The sequence below is a fragment of the Phyllobates terribilis genome, unplaced genomic scaffold (assembly GCF_046119375.1).
Source record: "Phyllobates terribilis strain yellow unplaced genomic scaffold, ASM4611937v1 Scaffold_5__5_contigs__length_657084704, whole genome shotgun sequence".
In the NCBI taxonomy this organism is placed as follows: Eukaryota; Metazoa; Chordata; class Amphibia; order Anura; family Dendrobatidae; genus Phyllobates; species Phyllobates terribilis.
The window spans coordinates 625,427,365-625,450,926 of NW_027362765.1; positions in this window are offsets into that span (position 1 = coordinate 625,427,365).

Below are 23,562 nucleotides of genomic sequence, written 5' to 3' on the forward strand. Positions count from 1 at the left end.
CCCAGGAGCAGGTCGGCGCTTGCAGTGTCGGGGACAGGGGATTCCTTCCTACCTGCTCCTGTGCTGCTCACGGCCTCCTGGGATTCAGCGGGCTCCGCCGGGGCTGGGGTGCCGCTGCTGGCATCCGATGCTGCTCTCCGCCGGGCTGCCAACTTCTCCAGTAGTTCGCTCCTCCACCTGGTGACCGCTTCCTGCTGAGCCCTTTCAACTTGCTGGCTCAGCTCCAGAATCTCACGCTGGAGGAACGCTGCATCCTCCGGGGACAGCTTTCCAGCTTCTCCCTCCAGGGTGAGGGGAGTCGCTTGCCACTGCAGCAGGCCAGAGGCGGAGGCGTGATCCTGGCATCCGTCCATGCTGGCTGCCGGGTGCGGTCTGTCTAGACTGGTTAAGACCACACCCGTCTCCATTACTTTTGTCTTCCTCCCCTCCCCTTTCGGGGGCGGTCCCATGGCTGGTTGCTGTCGGTCACTCCTTGTGACGTCCTCCCTGCCTTGATGGACACATCTATGCGGAAAGTCACTGTTGCAAGGGCAGGGTGTGCTTTTGGCGCCATTCTGGGACCCAGTCCACGATGGGAGGCTCCATATTGTTGTCCTTGATCACGCACATAATGGCGCCCGTTCTTCTGGGGCGGGCGCCACATTCAATGTAGAAAAACAGTTCTTTAGGCTCCCAATACCCGCTGATACCGGGCTGGTCACGTATCCTGTTCGTGACGCCAAGGTTGACGTGCTCCCAGGGCCGTGGGGTACTCGACAGCCGGGCCTCTGTGGATGCTGATGGGGAATATCACGGTGGCTGGCCCGGTCCGTGGCCCAGGGCGGTCAATCAAAATGGGGTAAATTAATAGGGGATTTGGAAAGTGTTCGTGACGCCACCTGTGGATTGCAGCTAATGGGTGCCGCCGCTGCAGAGCAGTCCTCTGAAGCTGGTGTTACGGCAGCAGGGATGGTGCGGCTCTCCACAGGTAGAGCTAGCTCCAGGGCAGTGTAGGACGTGTAGGTAGCACTGGGCATTGTAGTGCCGGGAGGGAGAGATGGTGCAGATGAAAGAAGGGACGGAGGCAGTGCGGTACAGTCATCCGAGTTTTTACTCACAGTTCTTATGACAGTTCCACTGGTGCACTGTACAGGTGTCAGCCTCCCACGTCACGCTGCGTTCACCAGGCAGGGGTTCAGCACTTCTTCAGGCAGATTAGGAGTACCTGACAGAACCCCACTTTCTTGGGTTCCTAGCTAGACCGTCTTCACGCTGGGCCTTTCTCCCTCCTGCCCTGCGCTTCCCACTCTCAATCCCGCTCGGGTGCTCTGAAGTCCCCCCTGTCTTGTTGGAGTTCCCAGACCTGCTTGACCCTCACAGGCATTAGAATGAGGCTTCAGCAACTGACTATATATGCCAGAAGCACGGCTGGACCAGGGGCCGGTCCCCTTCTTGCGGCCTACGATCCCTCTGTCTTCTGACAGATGCGGGGCGTATGGGTGCTGTCCCGCACTCGCCATACCCCCTAGGATCCCTTCTGTAGATCAGAGCCTACTCCTCTGCTCCCCACCTGGGCCTCTAGGACTGGGCCATACTTGTGGAGCAGAGCTCCTAAAGAGACTCTGCTCCCTGACTGACTTCTCCCTCATACTCATCTACTGAACTGCCACCCCAAGATGGCTTCCCTTTATATATCTCACCCTATAATGCTCCCCTAAACTGCTTTCTCCACCCACACCCACTACTGTTTCCCCCTACCTTTGGGTTCCCCCAACTCCAGCCAGGGACAGGGCTCAACAGCTGCGCACATGCATGTTGCCCTTCCAGCCGGCCTGGAGCAGTGTAGTGTTGGATGCAGGTGTTGGGGTTCCGGGCAACACTCCCTCCTTACCAGAGAGAAGGAGACACCACACCTCTGGGTGAGGTGCAGTACCTCTGTGGCGACTGAACCCTCAGGGGCGCCACATAACTATTTTTAACTGCGCCGACCTCGTGTCAATAAGTTCACTGACACACTGCAACAAAATTTAAATGGAAGCTAGAAATGGCAATATTTTCAGCGCAATTATATGTGATCCATGTGACGGACAAACCACAGTTTTAAATAGCTGGCCTGTAGGTAACTATTTTTAACAGCGCTGGCCTCATGTCAATCAGTTCACTGACACACTGCAAGAAAATTTAAATGGAGGCTAGAAATGGCAAAATTTTCAGCGCAATTATATATGATCAGTGTGACGAACAAACCACAGTTTTAAATAGCTGGATTTTTAGCGCTGTAATATGGAAAGGACCTAGCTGTATTCTGCAGTGCCAACAAGCAAATGGCACAGATAAACAGTGTTCTCTGGATTGCTTTTAAAGCAAATAATCAGGATTAAGATAAAAAAAAAATCCTGGCCCCTGATACCTGAACCTATTTCTACAAATATCTGTAAAAGCACCAGCGGACAGAACTGGAATGGACCCTCTTGCTATGTGCACTGCAGTCTGCTATGTACCCTGCTTGCCTTCCTATATACACTGCCTGCCTGATATCTGTGCAGCTGGATTAGTCATCATAAGGACTGTTAGTTGAGATGGATATGTGTCTCTAATATAGTCTGGTATACCTACACTAACTAGAAACAAGCAAATTTCTCCCTAGCTCAGCAGCAGCTTTCCCTACACTGTCTGATTCCGGAGTGACTGTGACGAGCATGGCGGCGCCAGGTCTGATATAGACTGATGACACAGATGTCTGATGACGCTGTGCGGCCAGCCAATCATTGTAATGCCACAACCAACATGGCTACGGCATTAAAATGTGTGGCAGACAATCCCTGCATGTTGATTGGCGCTCTAAAGAGCGCCAAACATGCAGGGAGGGGACCCGAGCTCCTGTCGAGCAACCCCGGAAATACTCGGCGAGCGCTGAGCATCTCGAGCAGTGAGATGCTCGGGTGAGTACCGAGCAGTAGTGAGCATGCTCACTCATCACTATCTGGCACCTGCCAGCTGTTATCAGGGGTGGATAGACGGGCCCCGGGCAGTTTAGAAGGCGTGGACCCCCCCGCTGACAGAAATAGTAGTGAGCGTATCGCGGGGCGCACATTTTTCCCTTATGTACAGAACTATATATAACATAGCGCCATACATAATAGGGCAGGGGTGGGAGATTCATTTTCCTGAGGAGCCACATGAGAGACCATGACTGTTGTGGAGGCCGAACAATAGTCTGAAATTAATTCTGCTCAATATTAACATATTAATTATAAGTATTTTTAATATTATTTGTATCATTTAATATTGAGCAAAATTAATCTGTTGACATAACCTATATACATGACGAGCCCCCACATAGCCCCCTCAATCAACAACCAAAGCAATCAACCTATGGGGCCTTCATACATGTTAACCATAAAAAAATTTAAAAAAACACCCTAAAAAAATTCTCTTTTTTTAAAAAACTCAATACATAAAGACATTAGTGATGAGCGAAAGTGCTCAGATAACATTTTATCCCGGCACGCTCGGGTGTTATCCGAGTATCTTGTATATATTCGAGTCCCTGCGGCTGCATGTTTTGTTTGTTTTGTTTTGACAACCACAGCACTTAACAAACAGGCAATCCTGCATGTGTTGCATATGTCTAACAGCAGATGCAACACTGTATATATAGACCCTATATGGCCTGAACAGTTGTGTACTTAGCTCAATGGTGTCTTCTTCCAATGCTTTTTCTCCTCCTTTAGTCATTCAGGGATCCATATTGGAATTGCTTCAATCAGGACAAGAAAAGGAGACCATAAGCCGTACTGCAATGAGAATGACAGCTTACATGTCCAGGCAATATGCCCCCACAAAGTCTCTATATACAATATGAGCCCCCACACAGCCCCCTACATAAAATATGAGCCCCCTCATAGCCCCTATATACAGTATGAACCCACACACAGCCCTGTACAGTATGAGCCCCCTATAGCCCTGTACATACAGTAGAAGCCCACACACAGCCCACCTACATACAGTATGAGCCCCTACATAGCTACCTACATACGGTAAGAGCTCTTGCACAGCCCCATAGATACAGTATGAGCTCCCACATAAGTCCATTTATAAAGTATAAATCCACACATAGCCCCCAACATACAATATGACACCACACAGCCCCCCAATGTACAGCATGAGCCCCCACATAGCCTCCTATATACAGTATGAGCTCCTACATACAGTATGAGTCCACACACAGCACCCAATATACAGTATGAGCCCTCACATAACCCCCAATATACAGTATGAGCCCCTACATAGCTAAGGTAAGAACCCTCACACAGCCCCATAGATACAGTATGAGCGCCCACATAACTCCCTTTATACAGTATGAATCCACACAAAGTTCCCTACATACAATGACACCACACAGTCCCCCAATATACAGTATGAGCCCCCAACATAGCCCCATACATACAGTATGAGCCCCCTACATAGTTACGGTAAGAACCCTCACACAGCCCCATAGATACAGTATGAGCGCCCACATAACTCCCTTTATAAAGTATGGATCCACAAAGTCCCCTACATACAATGACACCACACAGTCCCGCAATATACAGTATGAGCCCCCAACATAGTCCCCTACATACAGTATGAGCCCCCTACATACAACATGAGCCCCCACACAGCCATATACATACAGTATGTGTCCTCACATAGCTCCCAATATATAGTATGAGCCCCCACATAGCTCATTGCAGCCCCCCAACCTACAGGATAAAAGTAATCTGTAGCCCCCAAGATAATATACTATGCAGTCACTAGCAGCCCCCACATTCACATACCCTGCGCCCCCCCCATGGTCACACATGCTGTGGCCCCCCTCATGGTCACATACCTTGCGGCCCCCCCCTTGGTCACATACCCTGCAGCCCCCCCCTTGGTCACATACCCTGCAGCCCCCCCTTGGTTACATACCCTGCAGCCCCCCATGGTCACATACCTTGTGACCCCCCATGGTCACATACCCTGTGGCCCCCATGGTGACATGCCCAAGTCACTCTCACAGAACAGGATGAAGCTATTTGCTTCTTACCATCACCAGGAGCTGCCAGCAGGAGGGAACTGGAAGTATTGAAAGGCAGCACTGAGCACAAGACGATCAGGGAGTCGGAGCCAGTACAGAGCACCACACGGAGCTGCAGTGCAGTAATCGACAGCCGGGAATCCCAGGGGCTCTGCATGTGAGTACAGCAGATGCGGGCACTCAGAGCGCACTGCGTGTTCGCGTCTGCTACATTGTCATGTGGGCGGCGCGTGCACATAACATTATAATGAGGGCAATCTGACCATGCCCCCCCCCGGAGCTTCAGGCCCCGGTGCTAGCCCAGATTGCCCTTATCACAAAGATAAATAAGTGGCTCAAGAACTGGTGTAGGAAGGAGGGATTTGGGTTCCTGGAGAACTGGGCCGACTTCTCAGTTGGCTACAGACTCTACGCTAGGGACCGGCTGCACCTCAATGGGGAGGGTGCAGCTGTGCTGGGGGAGAAAATGGCTAGAAGGTTGGAGGAGTGTTTAAACTAGGGATTTGGGGGGAGGGTATTCATTTTATAGGTGGGGAAGATAGTGCAGATAGTGACCTGGGCACAAATAAAGAAATTGGGGGTGGGGTTAGAACAGTCAATAAAGTAAGAAGGAATAGAGGTACAGAGAGATACATAAAATGCATGTACACTAATGTCAGAAGCCTCACCAACAAAATGGAGGAATTAGAATTCATTTTGTTGGAAAATAATTCAGACATGGTAGGGATATCTTAGACTTGGCTGGACGAGAGCCATGACTGGGCAGTTAATTTACAGGGCTATAGTCTGTTCAGAAATGACCGTACAAACAAGCGAGGGGGGGGGGTGTTTATATGTAAAATCATCCTGTGGGTGGAGATAAGGGGAGGGGGAAAAAATAATAAATTACTGATAGGGGTTTGTTATAAGTCTCCAAAAATAATGGAAGTAAAGGAGGATATCCTCGTAAAGCAAATAGATGAAGCAGCGACTCAAGGAGAAGTCACTATTATGGGATACTTCAACTACCCTGAAATACATTGGGGGACAGAAACATGTAGTTCAAGCAAAGGTAATAGGTTTTTGACAACTATGAGAGACAATTACCTTTCACAACTGGTTCAGGACCCAACAAGAAGAGGGGTACTGCTAGACCTAATATTAACCAATAGGCCAGACCGCATATCAAATATACGAGCTGGGGGTCACTTGGGTAATAGTGATGACAAAATAATACGTTTTCATGTAACCTTTAATAAGATGTGTAGTAGAGGGGTTACAAGGACACTAAACTTCAGGAAGGCAAATTTCCAATGGTTGAGAGATGATCTTAGTGCAATAAACTGGGACGATATCCTGAGACATAAAACTACACAAAGCAAATGGGAGACATTTATTAACATCCTGAATAGGACCTGTGCACAATATATATCCTTTGGGATTAAACATGCTAGAAATAGGAGGAAACCACTATGGCTAAATAGAGCTGTAAGGGGCGTAATAAGTGACAAAAAGAAAGCATTTAGAGAACTAAAGCAAGTAGGTAGTGATGAGGCATTAAATAAATATAGAAAATTAAATAAATTATGTAAAAAATAAATCCAGGCAGCAAAGATTGAAGCAGAGAGAATCATTGCCAGAGAAAGTAAAAATAACCCTAAAATATTCTTTAACTACATAAACAGTAAAAAACTAAAAAATGATAGTGTTGGCCCCCTTAAAAATAGTCTGGGTGAAATGGTGGATGAGGATGACGAAAAAGCAAATATGCTAAACGATTTTTTTCAACCGTATTTACACAAGAAAATCGCATGACAGAAAACATGATTAGTGATAACAAAAATTCTCCATTAAATGTCACTTGCTTAACCCAGCAGGAAGTACGGCAGCGTCTAAAAGTCACTAAAGTTGACAAATCCCCGGGCCCGGATGGGATACACCCGCGAGTACTGCAGGAATTAAGTAATAGATAGACCATTATTTTTAATCTTTAAAGATTCCATAATAACAGGGTCTGTACCACACGACTGGCGTATAGCAAATGTGGTGCCAATATTCAAAAAGGGGACAAAAACTGAACTTGGAAATTATAGGCCAGTAATTATAGGCCAGTAAGCTTAACCTCTACTGTGGGTAAAATCCTGGAGGGTTTCCTAAGAGATGCTATAATAGAGTATCTGAAGAAGAATAACCTCATGACCCAATATCAACATGGGTTTACGCGGGACCGTTCCTGTCAAACTAATCTGATCAGTTTTTATGAGACTGGACTGGACCAAGGAAATGCAGTGGATGTTGTGTATATGGACTTTTCAAATGCTTTTGATACGGTTCCACACAAAAGGTTGATACATAAAATGAGAACAATGGGGATAGGGGAAAATATATGTATGTGGGTTAAGAATTGGCTCAGTGATAGGAAACAAAGGGTGGTTATTAATGGAACACACTCAGACTGGGTCTCAGTTAACAGTGGGGTTAACAGGGGTCAGTATTGGGCCCCCTTCTTTTTAACATATTTATTAATGACCTTGTAGGGGGCATACAGAGTAATATTTCAATATTTGCAGATGATACTAAACTCTGCAGGGTAATCAATACAGAGGAGGACAATTTTATATTACAGGAGGATCTATGTAAACTAGAAGCTTGGGCTGATAAATGGCAAATGAGCTTTAATGGGGATAAATGTAAGGTAATGCACTTGGGCAGAGGAAATAAAATGTATAAAACACTGGGCAAAACTGTAACTGAAAAAGACCTGGGTGTATTGGTGGACGACAAGCTCACGTTTAGTGGCCAGTGTCAGGCAGCTGCTGCAAAGGCAAATAAAATAATGGTATGCATTAAAAGAGGCATAGATGCTCATGAGGAGAACATAATTTTACCTCTATATACAAGTCATTAGTGCGACTGTAGCACCCTGAGGACTCGGCTGCTACAGGGGTATTGCACCTCAAGCCAGAGGTGTGGTATTCCACTCCCGGGTAAGGATGGAGTGTGGAACTGAGCTCAGATAGCTGCATACACTACATACATCCCATTTCCGGGGGACAGATCGACGGTACTCCCACCAATATATGTGCAGGTACGATTGTGTCTGTCCCTGGCTGGAGTGGGAGGGGGGTAGAACATCCCAGTAGTGTAGGGGCAGATAGGGGGAGCAGTCTGGGTAAGGCTAGGAGCTCATTGGGTGCTGGTCACCTGAGCTCACACATAGAGGGAGTATATAAGGTGGGCACCATCTTAGGACAGGGTCTTTTGTAGAGTGAGTCAGTCTGTCAGAGTTTAGTCAGAGGAGCAGAGCAGAGAAGCTCAGCCAGAAGGGCTGACAGGGAGTTGTGGTTCCGGCTGGGCCCAGCTCCAAGGCCAAGTCTGAGAGAGAGAGAGGAGTCAGAAGGACCCAGAGAGAAGAAGAAGGAACCCCAAGACCCCAGAATACAAAAAGCAAGGTGAAGGGTTGGCACCCAGGGTACCGGATCCCAAGCTGGCAGAGAGAAAAGCACACCTTAGCCAGGAACCGGAGGTCGTGGGCAGGATCTGCCACGACCCTCACTAAATCCACTAGGAAGGCATACCAAGTATAGGGTCAGGGAACCCAGAAGAGGTGTACCCACCAAGAGACCCGAGGGAGCCGGACATAAGTGGATCCCTAGTGAGAACGGCCAGAAGAGAGGGAAAGTCAGACAGGAGCTCAGGACCACGCTCCAGAATTGCTTGGGGGTTGGCCGAGTCCAGGACCTGGTGGACGCAGCACGGCTCGGGTGGTCGCTTCAGGCCAGAGTGACCATAAGAACACCCGTAAGTAAAAACCCCTGAACTACACAGCCCGACTCTGAGTCTTCTTGCTTAGCTCTCCTGCACCTTCACAACCACCATCCTCTACATCTGACCCCCTGAGGCTATACCCCTCCCGTTGGGGGTTATACTACCACAGCTGCACACATTCCAACAGCCTCAGCGGACCCTGCTGCAGCGGCGGCCTTTTGACCGCAAATCAACGGGTGGCGTAGTCGACACTAAAGAACATTTAACAACATCTGTAAGGACTGCCACACACTGAGTTTGACACCCTGGGCACGGACCGGGTCGCCGCCACTCGGAGACTACAACCCCCATCTGATCCGGTTCCGGGTATCCCCAAACAGCACTGGCCCAGGGGGCGCGTCACGACCACACTTAGAATACCGTGTACAGTTTTGGTCTCCGGTGTATAAGAAAGACATAGCTGAACTAGAGTGGGTGCAGAGAAGAGCGACCAAGGTTATTAGAGGACTGGGGGGTCTGTAATACCAAGACAGGTTGTTACACTTGGGGTTATTTAGTGTGGAAAAAAGAAGACTTAGGGGTGATCTTATTACTATGTACAAGTATATGAGGGGACAGTACAAAGACCTGTCTAATGATCTTTTTACTCTGAGGCCAGAGACAGGGACAAGGAGGCATCTTCTACGTCTGGAGGAAAGAAGGTTTAATCATAATCAAAGACGGGGATTCTTTACTGTAAGAGCAGTGAGACTATGGAACTCTCTGCCGCAGAATGTTGTAATGAGTGATTCACTATTAAAATTTAAGAAGGGCATGGATGCCTTTCTTGAAAAGTATAATATTACAGGTTATATATACTAGATTCCTTGATAGGGCGTTGATCCAGGGAACTAGTCTGATTGTCGTATGGAGTCGGGAAGGAATTTTTTCCCCAATGTGGAGCTTAGTGTTTGCCACATGGGGTTTTTTGCCTTCCTCTGGATCAACATGTTAGGCTATGGGTTGAACTAGATGGACTTAGTCTTCCTTCAACCTTAAAAACTATGTTACAATCCACCTATGGCTGTTATTCCAGCCCAGGATGCTTTGACTATATCCTACAATTTTTTGCCATTTGTTGGCTTTGCCTCAGAAACAGCATTTTAGATGTCACCCCACAAGTGTCCTGTAGGATTAAGATCCAGGGATTGGGATGACCACTCCATAACCTCAATTTTGTTGGACTGCAACAAAGGTCTTGCTCGTTTACTGGTGTGTTTAGGGTCATTGTCTTCATAGAATCATAGAATCATAGAATGGTAGAGTTGGAAGGGACCTCCTGGGTCATCTGGTCCAACCCCCTGCTCAAAGCATGTCCTATGAGGAACGGTTGCAGGATTTGGGAATGTTTAGCTTGCAAAAAAGAAGACTGAGAGGAGACTTAATAGCTGTCTACAAATATGTCAAGGGCTGTCACATTGTAGAAGGATCATCTTTATTCTCATTTGCACAAGGAAAGACTAGAAGCAATGGGATGAAACTAAATGGGAGGAGACACAGATTAGATATTAGAAAAAACTTTTTGACAGGGTGATTAATGAGTGGAACAGGCTGCCACGAGAGGTGGTGAGTTCCCCTTCAATGGACGTCTTCAAACAGAGGCTGGACAGAAATCTATCTGAGATGATTTAGTGAATCCTGCTTTGAGCAGGGGGTTGGACCAGATGACCCAGGAGATCCCCTCCAACTCTACCATGCTATGATTCTATGATTCTATGATTCTATGATATACCACTGACACACCTCATATCAACCACAGGTAACACATATACCACTGACACACCTCATATCAGCCACAGGTAACACATATACCACTGACACCTCACATATCAGCCACAGGTAACACATGTACCACTGACTCCTCACATATCAGCCACGGGTAACACCTATACCACTGACACCTCACATATCAGCCACAGGTAACACATGTACCACTAACACCTCACATATCAGTCACAGGTAACACATATACCACTGACACCTCACATATCAGCCACAGGTAACACATGTACCACTGACAGACTTCATATCAGCCAAAGCTAACATATATACCACTGACACACCTCATATCAGCCACAGGTAACACATATACCACTGACACCTCATATCAGCCACAGGTAACACATATACCACTGACACACCTCATATCAGCCACAGGTAACACATATACAACTGACACACCTCATATCAGCCACAGGTAACACATATACAACTGACACCTCACATATCAGCCACAGGTAACACATATACCACAGACACCTCACAAATCAGCCACAGGTAACACATATACCACTGACACCTCATATCAGCCACAGGTAACACATATAACACTGACACACCTCATATCAGCCACAGGTAACACATATAACACTGACACTCCACATATCGGCCACAGGGAACACATATACCACTGACACACCTCACATATCAGCCACAGGTAACACATATACCACTGACACCTCACATATCAGCCACAGGTAACACATATACCACTGACACCTCACATATCAGCCACAGGTAACACATATACCACTCACACCTCACATATCAGCCACAGGTAACACATATACCACTGACACACCTCACATATCAGCCACAGGTAACACATATACCACTGACACCTCATATATCAGCCACAGGTATCACATATACCACTGACACACCTCACATCAGCCACAGGTAACACATATACCACTGACACCTCACATATCAGCCACAGGTAACACATATATCACTGACACACCTCACATATCAGCCACAGGTAACACATGTACCACTGACACCTCACATATCAGCCACAGGTAACACATATACCACTGACACATCGCACATATCAGCCTCAGGTAACTCCTGTACCACTGACACCTCACATATCAGCCACAGGTAACACATATACCACTGACACACCTCACATATCAGCCACAGGTAACACATTTACCACTGACATCTCACATATCAGCCACAGGTAACACATATACCACTGACACCTCATATCAGCCACAGGCAAGACATGTTCCACTGACACACCTCATATCAGCCACAGTTAACACATGTACCACTGACACACCTCATATCAGCCACAGCTAACACATATACCACTGACACCTCACATATCAGCCACAGGTAACACATATACCACTGACACACCTCATATCAACCGCAGGTAACACATATACCACTGACACACCTCACATCAGCCACAGGTAACACATATACCACTGACACCTCACAAATCAGCCACAGGTAACACATGTACCACTGACTCCTCACATATCAGCCACGGGTAACACCTATACCACTGACACCTCACATATCAGCCACAGGTAACACATGTACCACTGACACCTCACATATCAGCCACAGGTAACACATATACCACTGACACCTCACATATCAGCCACAGGTAACACATGTACCACTGACACACTTCATATCAGCCACAGCTAACACATATACCACTGACACACCTCATATCAGCCACAGGTAACACATATACCACTGACACCTCATATCAGCCACAGGTAACACATATACCACTAACACACATCATATCAGACACAGGTAACACATATACCACTGACACACCTCATATCAGCCACAGGTAACACATATACCACTGACACCTCACATATCAGCCACAGGTAACACATATACCACAGACACCTCACATATAAGCCACAGGTAACACATATACCACTGACACATCGTATCAGCCACAGGTAACACATATAACACTGACACACCTCATATCAGCCACAGGTAACACATATAACACTGACACTCCACATATCAGCCACAGGGAACACATATACCACTGACACACCTCACATATCAGCCACAGGTAAGACATATACCACTGACACACCTCACATATCAGCCACAGGTATCACATATACCACTGACACCTCACATATCAGCCACAGGTAACACATATACCACTCACACCTCACATATCAGCCACAGGTAGCACATATACCACTGACACACCTCACATATCAGCCACATGTAACACATATACCACTGACACCTCACATATCAGCCACAGGTAACACATATACCACTGACACACCTCACATATCAGCCACAGGTAACACATGTACCACTGACACCTCACATATCAGCCACAGGTAACACATGTACCACTGACACCTCACATATCAGCCACAGTTAACACATGTACCACTGACACACTTCATATCAGCCACAGCTAACACATATACCACTGACACCTCACATATCAGCCACAGGTAACACATGTACCACTGACACCTCACATATCAGCCACAGGTAACATATAAACCACTCACACCCCACATATCAGCCACAGGTAACACATATACCACATATCAGCCACAGGTAACACATATACCACTGACACACCACATATCAGCCACAGGTAACAAATATACCACTGACACACCACATATCAGCCACAGGTAACACATATACCACTGACACACCACATATCAGCCACAGGTAACACACATACCACTGACACACCTCATATCAGTGATAGGTAACACATATTCCACTCACACACCTCATATCAGTGACAGGTAACACACATACCACTGACACACCTCATATCAGTGACAGGTAACACATATACCACTGACACACCTCATATCAGTGACAGGTAACACATATACCACTGACACACCTCATATCAGTGACAGGTAACACATATACCACTGACACACCACATATCAGCCACAGGTAACACATATACCACTGACACACTTCATATCAGCCACAGGTAACACATATACCACTGACACACCTCATATCAGCCACAGGTAACACATATACCACTGACACACCTCACATATCAGCCACAGGTAACACATATACCACTGACACACCTCATATCAGCCACAGGCAACACATATACCACTGACACACCTCATATCAGCCACAGTTAACACATATACCACTGACACCTCACATATCAGGCACAGGTAACACATATACCACTGACATCTCACATATCAGCCACAGGTAAAACTTATACCACTGACACCTCACATAACAGCCACAGGTAACACATATACCACTGACACACCTCACATATCAGCCACAGGTAACACATGTACCATTGACACCTCACATATCTGCCACAGGTAACACATATACCACTGACACATCTCACATATCAGCCACAGGTAACACATGTACCACTGACACCTCACATATCAGCTACACTTAACACATATACCACTGACACTCCTCATATCAGCCACAGGTAATACATATACCACTGACACCTCATATCAGCCGCAGCTAACACATATACCACTGACACCTCACATATCAGCCACAGGTAACACATATACCACTGACACCTCACATATCAGCCACAGGTAACACATATACCACTGACACCTCACATATCAGCCACAGGTAACACATAAACCACTGACACACCACATATCAGCCTCAGGTAACACATATACCACTGACACCTCACATATCAGCCACAGGTAACACATATACCACTGACACATCTCACATATCAGCCTCAGGTAACACATGTACCACTGACACCTCAAATATCAGCCACAGGTAACACATATACCACTGACACACCTCACATATCAGCCACAGGTAACACATATACTACTGACACCTCACATATCAGCCACAGGTAACACATATACCACTGACACCTCACATATCAGCCACAGATAACACATGTACCACTGACGCCTCACATATCAGCCACAGGTAACACATATACCACTGACACATCTCACATATCAGCCTCAGGGAACACATGTACCACTGACACCTCACATATCAGCCACAGGTAACACATATACCACTGACACACCTCACATATCAGCCTCGGGGAACTCATGTACCACTGACACCTCACATATCAGCCACAGGTAGCACATATACCACTGACACCCCTCACATATCAGCCACAGCTAACACATGTACCACTGACACCTCACATATCAGCCACAGGTAACACATATACCACTGACACACCTCACATATCAGCCACAGGTAACACATGTACCACTGACACACCTCATATCAGCCACAGGTAACAAATATACCACTGACACCTCACATATCAGCCACAGGTAACACATATACCACTGACACCTCACATATCAGCCTCAGGTAACACATATACCACTGACACCTCACATATCAGCCACAGGTAACACATATACCACTGACACATCTCACATATCAGCCTCAGGTAACACATGTACCACTGACACCTCAAATATCAGCCACAGGTAACACATATACCACTGACACACCTCACATATCAGCCACAGGTAACACATATACTACTGACACCTCACATATCAGCCACAGGTAACACATATACCACTGACACCTTACATATCAGCCACAGGTAACACATGTACCACTGACGCCTCACATATCAGCCACAGGTATCACATATACCACTGACACATCTCACATATCAGCCTCAGGTAACACATGTACCACTGACACCTCACATATCAGCCACAGGTAACACATATACCACTGACACACCTCACATATCAGCCTCGGGGAACTCATGTACCACTGACACCTCACATATCAGCCACAGGTAGCACATATACCACTGACACCCCTCACATATCAGCCACAGGTAACACATGTACCACTGACACCTCACATATCAGCCACAGGTAACACATATACCACTGACACACCTCACATATCAGCCACAGGTAACACATGTACCACTGACACACCTCATATCAGCCACAGGTAACAAATATACCACTGACACCTCACATATCAGCCACAGGTAACACATATACCACTGACACCTCACATATCTGCCTCAGGTAACACATATACCACTGACACCTCACATATCAGCCACAGGTAACACATATACCACTGACACATCTCACATATAAGCCTCAGGTAACACATGTACCACTGACACCTCAAATATCAGCCACAGGTAACACATATACCACTGACACACCTCACATATCAGCCACAGGTAACACATATACTACTGACACCTCACATATCAGCCACAGGTAACACATATACCACTGACACCTCACATATCAGCCACAGGTAACACATGTACCACTGACGCCTCACATATCAGCCACAGGTAACACATATACCACTGACACATCTCACATATCAGCCTCAGGTAACACATGTACCACTGACACCTCACATATCAGCCACAGGTAACACATATACCACTGACACACCTCACATATCAGCCTCGGGGAACTCATGTACCACTGACACCTCACATATCAGCCACAGGTAGCACATATACCACTGACACCCCTCACATATCAGCCACAGGTAACACATGTACCACTGACACCTCACATATCAGCCACAGGTAACACATATACCACTGACACACCTCACATATCAGCCACAGGTAACACATGTACCACTGACACACCTCATATCAGCCACAGGTAACAAATATACCACTGACACCTCACATATCAGCCACAGGTAACACATATACCACTGACACCTCACATATCAGCCACAGGTAACACATATACCACTGACACCTCACATATCAGCCACAGGAAACACTTATACCACTGACAGCTCACATAACAGCCACAGGTAACATATATACCACTGACACACCTCACATATCAGCCACAGGTAACACATGTACCACTGACACCTCACATATCAGCCACAGGTAACACATGTACCACTGACACCTCACATATCAGCCACAGGTAACACATGTACCACTGACACACTTCATATCAGCCACAGCTAACACATATACCACTGACACGTCACATATCAGCCACAGGTAACACATGTACCACTGACACCTCACATATCAGCCACAGGTAACACATGTACCAATGACACACTTCATATCAGCCACAGCTAACACATATACCACTGACACCTCTCATATCAGCCACAGGTAACACATATACCACTGACACACCTCATATCAGTGACAGGTAACACATATACCACTGAAACCTCACATATCAGCCACAGGTAACACACATACCACTGACACACCTCATATCAGTGACAGTTAACACATATTCCACTCACACACCTCATATCAGTGACAGGTAACACATATACCACTGACACACCTCATATCAGTGACAGGTAACACATATACCACTGACACACCTCATATCAGTGACAGGTAACACATATACCACTGACACACCTCATATCAGTGACAGGTAACACATATACCACTGACACACCACATATCAGCCACAGGTATCACATATAACACTGACACACCTCATATCAGCCACAGGTAACACATATACCACTGACACACCTCATATCAGCCACAGGTAACACATATACCACTGACACACCTCATATATCAGCCACAGGTAACACATATACCACTGACACACCTCACATATCAGCCACAGGTAACACATATACTACTGACACACCTCATATCAGCCACAGGCAACACATATACCACTGACACACCTCATATCAGCCAAAGGTAACACATATACCACTGACACCTCACATATCAGCCACAGGTAACACATATACCACTGACACCTCATATCAGCCACAGGCAACACATATACCACTGACACACCTCATATCAGCCGCAGGTAACACATGTACCACTGACGCCTCACATATCAGCCACAGGTAACACATATACCACTGACACATCTCACATATCAGCCTCAGCTAACACATGTACCACTGACACCTCACATATCAGCCACAGGTAACACATATACCACTGACACACCTCACATATCAGCCTCAAGGAACACATGTACCACTGAAACCTCACATATCAGCCACAGGTAGCACATATACCACTGACACACCTCACATATCAGCCACAGGTAACACATGTAACACTGACACCTCACATATCAGCCACAGGTAGCACATATACCACTGACACACCTCACATATCAGCCACAGCTAACACATGTACCACTGACACCTCACATATCAGCTACAGGTAACACATATACCACTCACACCTCACATATCAGCCACAGGTAACACATATACCACTGACACACCTCACATATGAGCCACAGGAAACACATGTACCACTGACACCTCACATATCAGCCACAGGTAACACATATAACACTGACACATCTCACATATCAGCCTGAGGTAACACATGTACCCCTGACACCTCACATATCAGCCACAGGTAACACATATACCACTGACACACCTCATATCAGCCATAGTTAACACATATACCACTGACACACCTCATATCAGTCACAGGTAACACATATACCACTGACACACCTCACATATCAGCCACAGTTAATACATATACCACTGACACACCTCATATCAGCCACAGGTAACACATATACCACTGACACACCTCATATCAGCCACAGGTAACACATATACCACTGACACATCTCACATATCAGCCTCAGGTAACACATATACCACTGACACACCTCATATCAGTGACAGGTAACACATATACTACTGACACACCTCATATCAGCCACAGGTAACACATATACCACTGACACAACTCATATTAGCCACAGGTAACACATGTACCACTGACACCTCACATATCAGCCACAGGTAACACATATACCACTGACACCTCACATATCAGCCACAGGTAACACATATACCACCGACACCTCACATATCAGCCACAGGTAACACATATACCACTGACACACCTCATATCAGCCACAGGTAACACATATACCATGGACATCTCACATATCAGCCACAGGTAACACATATAGCACTGACACACCACACATCAGCCTCAGGTAACACATATACCACTGACACCTCACATATCAGCCACAGGTAACACATAGAGCACTGACACATCTCACATATCAGCCACAGGTAACACATGTACCACTGACGCCTCACATATCAGCCAAAGGTAACACATATACCACTGACACATCTCACATATCAGCCTCAGGTAACACATGTACCACTGACACCTCACATATCAGCCACAGGTAACACATATACCACTGACACACCTCACATATCAGCCTCGGGGAACACATGTACCACTGACACCTCACATATCAGCCACAGGTAGCACATATACCACTGACACACCTCACATATCAGCCACAGGTAACACATGTACCACTGACACCTCACATATCAGCCACAGGTAACACATATACCACTCACACCTCACATATCAGCCACAGGTAACACATATACCACTGACACACCTCACATATCAGCCACAGGTAACACATGTACCACTGACACCTCACATATCAGCCACAGGTAACAGATATACCACTGACACATCTCACATATCAGCCACTGGTAACACATGTACCCCTGACACCTCACATATCAGCCACAGGTAACACATATACCACTGACACACCTCATATCAGCCACAGGTACACATATACCACTGACACACCTCATATCAGCCACAGGTAATACATATACCACTGACACACCTCACATATCAGCCACAGGTAATACATATACCACTGACACACCTCATATCAGCAACAGGTAACACATATACCACTGACACACCTCATATCAGCCACAGGTAACACATATACCACTGACACATCTCACATATCAGCCTCAGGTAACACATATACCACTGACACACCTCATATCAGTGAAAGGTAACACATATACCACTGACACACCTCATATCAGCCACAGGTAACACATATACCACTGACACACCTCATATCAGCCACAGGTAACACATATACCACTGACACCTCATATCAGCCGCAGCTAACACTTTTACCACTGTCACCTCACAAATCAGCCACAGGTAACACATATACCACTGACACCTCACATATCAGCCACAGGTAACACATATACCAATGACACCTCACATATCAGCCACAGGTAACACATATACCACTGACACCTCACATATCAGCCACAGGTAACACATATACCACTGACACCTCACATATCAGCCACAGGTAACACATATACCACTGACACCTCAAATATCAGCCACAGGTAACACATATACCACTGACACACCTCATATCAGCCAGAGGTAACACATATACCACTGACACCTCACATATCAGCCACAGGTAACACATATACCACTGAAACACCACATATCAGCCTCAGGTAACACATATACCACTGACACCTCACATTTCAGCCACAGGTAACACATATACCACTGACACATCTCACATATCAGCCTCAGGTAACACATGTACCACTGACACCTCACATATCAGCCACAGGTAAAACATATACCACTGACACACCTCACATATCAGCCGCCGGTAACACATATACCACTGACACCTCACATATCAGCCTCAGGTAACACATATACCACTGACACCTCACATATCAGCCGCAGGTAACACATGTACCACTGACGCCTCACATATCAGCCACAGGAAACACATATACCACTGACACATCTCACATATCAGCCTCAGCTAACACATGTACCATGAACACCTCACATATCAGCCACAGGTAACACATATAACACTGACACACCTCACATATCAGCCTCGGGGAACACATGTACCACTGACACCTCACATATCAGCCACAGGTAGCACATATACCAATGACACACCTCACATATCAGCCACAGGTAACACATGTACCACTGACACCTCACATATCAGCCACAGGTAGCACATATACCACTGACACACCTCACATATCAGCCACAGCTAACAAATGTACCACTGACACCTCACATATCAGCTACAGGTAACACATATACCACTCACACCTCACATATCAGCCACAGGTAACACATATACCACTGACACACCTCACATATCAGCCACAGAAAACACATGTACCACTGACACCTCACATATCAGCCACAGGTAACACATATACCACTGACACATCTCACATATCAGCCTCAGGTAACACATGTACCCCTGACACCTCACATATCAGCCATAGTTAACACATATACCACTGACACACCTCACATATCAGCCTCGGGGAACACATGTACCACTGACACCTCACATATCAGCCACAGGTAGCACATATACCACTGACACACCTGACATATCAGTCACAGGTAACACATGTACCACTGACACCTCACATATCAGCCACAGGTAACACATATACCACTGACACACCTCACATATCAGCCACAGGTAATACATATACCACTGACACACCTCATATCACCCACAGGTAACACATATACCACTGACACACCTCATATCAGCCACAGGTAACACATATACCACTGACACATCTCACATATCAGCCTCAGGTAACACATATACCACTGACACACCTCATCAGTGACAGGTAACACATATACCACTGACACACCTCATATCAGCCACAGGTAACACATATACCACTGACACAACTCATATCAGCCACAGTTAACACATATACCACTGACACCTCATATCAGCCGCAGCTAACACATGTACCACTGACACCTCACATATCAGCCACAGTTAACACATATACCACTGACATCTCACATATCAGCTACAGGTAACACATATACCACTGACACCTCACATATCGGCCACAGGTAACATATATACCACTGACACCCCACATATCAGCCACAGGTAACACATATACCACTGACACCTCACATATCAGCCACAGGTAACACATATACCAAGGACACCTCATATATCAGCCACAGGTAGCACATATACCACTGACACACCTCATGTCAGCCACAGGTAACACATATACCACTGACACCTCACATATCAGCCACAGGTAACACATATACCACTGACACACCACATATCAGCCTCAGGTAACAGATATACCACTGACACCTCACATATCAGCCACAGGTAACACATATACCACTGACACATCTCACAAATCAGCCTCAGGTAACACATGTACCACTGACACCTCACATATCAGCCACAGGCAACACATATACCACTGACACACCTCACATATCAGCCACAGGTAACACATATACCAATGACACCTCACATATCAGCCACAGGTAACACATATACCACTGACACCTCACATATCAGCCATAGGTAACACATGTACCACTGACGCCTCACATATCAGCCACAGGTAACACATATACCACTGACACATCTCACATATCAGCCTCAGGTAACACATATACAACTGACACCTCACATATCAGCCACAGGTAACACATGTACCACTGACGCCTCACATATCAGCCAAAGGTAACACATATACCACTGACACATCTCACATATCAGCCTCCGGTAACACATGTACCACTGACACCTCACATATCAGCCACAGGTAACAAATATGCCACTGACACACCTCACATATCAGCCTCGGGGAACACATGTACCACTGACACCTCACATATCAGCCACAGGTAGCACATATACCACTGACACACCTCACATATCAGCCACAGGTAACACATGTACCACTGACACCTCACATATCAGCCACAGGTAACACATATACCACTCACACCTCACATATCAGCCACAGGTAACACATATACCACTGACACACCTCACATATCAGCCACAGGTAATACATATACCACTGACACATCTCATATCAGCCACAGGTAACACATATACCACTGACACATCTCATATCAGCCACAGGTAACACATATATCACTGACACATCTCACATATCAGCCTCAGGTAACACATATACCACTGACACACCTCATATCAGTGACAGGTAACACATATACCACTGACACACCTCATATCAGCCACAGGTAACACATATACCACTGACACAACTCATATCAGCCACAGGTAACACATATACCACTGACACCTCATATCAGCTGCAGCTAACACATGTACCACTGACACCTCACATATCAGCCACAGGTAACACATATACCAATGACATCTCACATATCAGCCACAGGTAACAGATATACCACTGACACCTCACATATCAGCCACAGTTAACTCATATACCACTGACACCTCACATATCAGCCACAGGTAACACATATTCCAAGGACACCTCACATATCAGCCACAGGTAACACATATACCACTGACACACCTCATATCAGCCACAGGTAACACATATACCACTGACACCTCACATATCAGCCACAGGTAACACATATACCACTGACACACCACATATCAGCCTCAGGTAACACATATACCACTGACACCTCACATATCAGCCACAGGTAACACATATACCACTGACACATCTCACATATCAGCCACAGGTAACACATATACCACTGACACCTCACATATCAGCCATAGGTAACACATGTACCACTGACGCCTCACATATCAGCCACAGGTAACACATATACCACTGACACATCTCACATATCAGCCTCAGGTAACACATATACCACTGACACCTCACATATCAGCCACAGGTAACACATGTACCACTGACGCCTCACATATCAGCCACAGGTAACACATATACCACTGACACATCTCACATATCAGCCACAGGTAACACATGTACCACTGACACCTCACATATCAGCCACAGGTAACACATATACCACTGACACACCTCACATATCAGCCTGGGGGAACACATGTACCACTGACACCTCACATATCAGCCACTGGTAGCACATATACCACTTATACACCTCACATATCAGCCACAGGTAACACATGTACCACTGACACCTCACATATCAGCCACAGGTAACACATATACCACTCACACCTCACATATCAGCCACAGGTAACACATATACCACTGAAACACCTCACATATCAGCCACAGGTAACACATGTACCACTGAC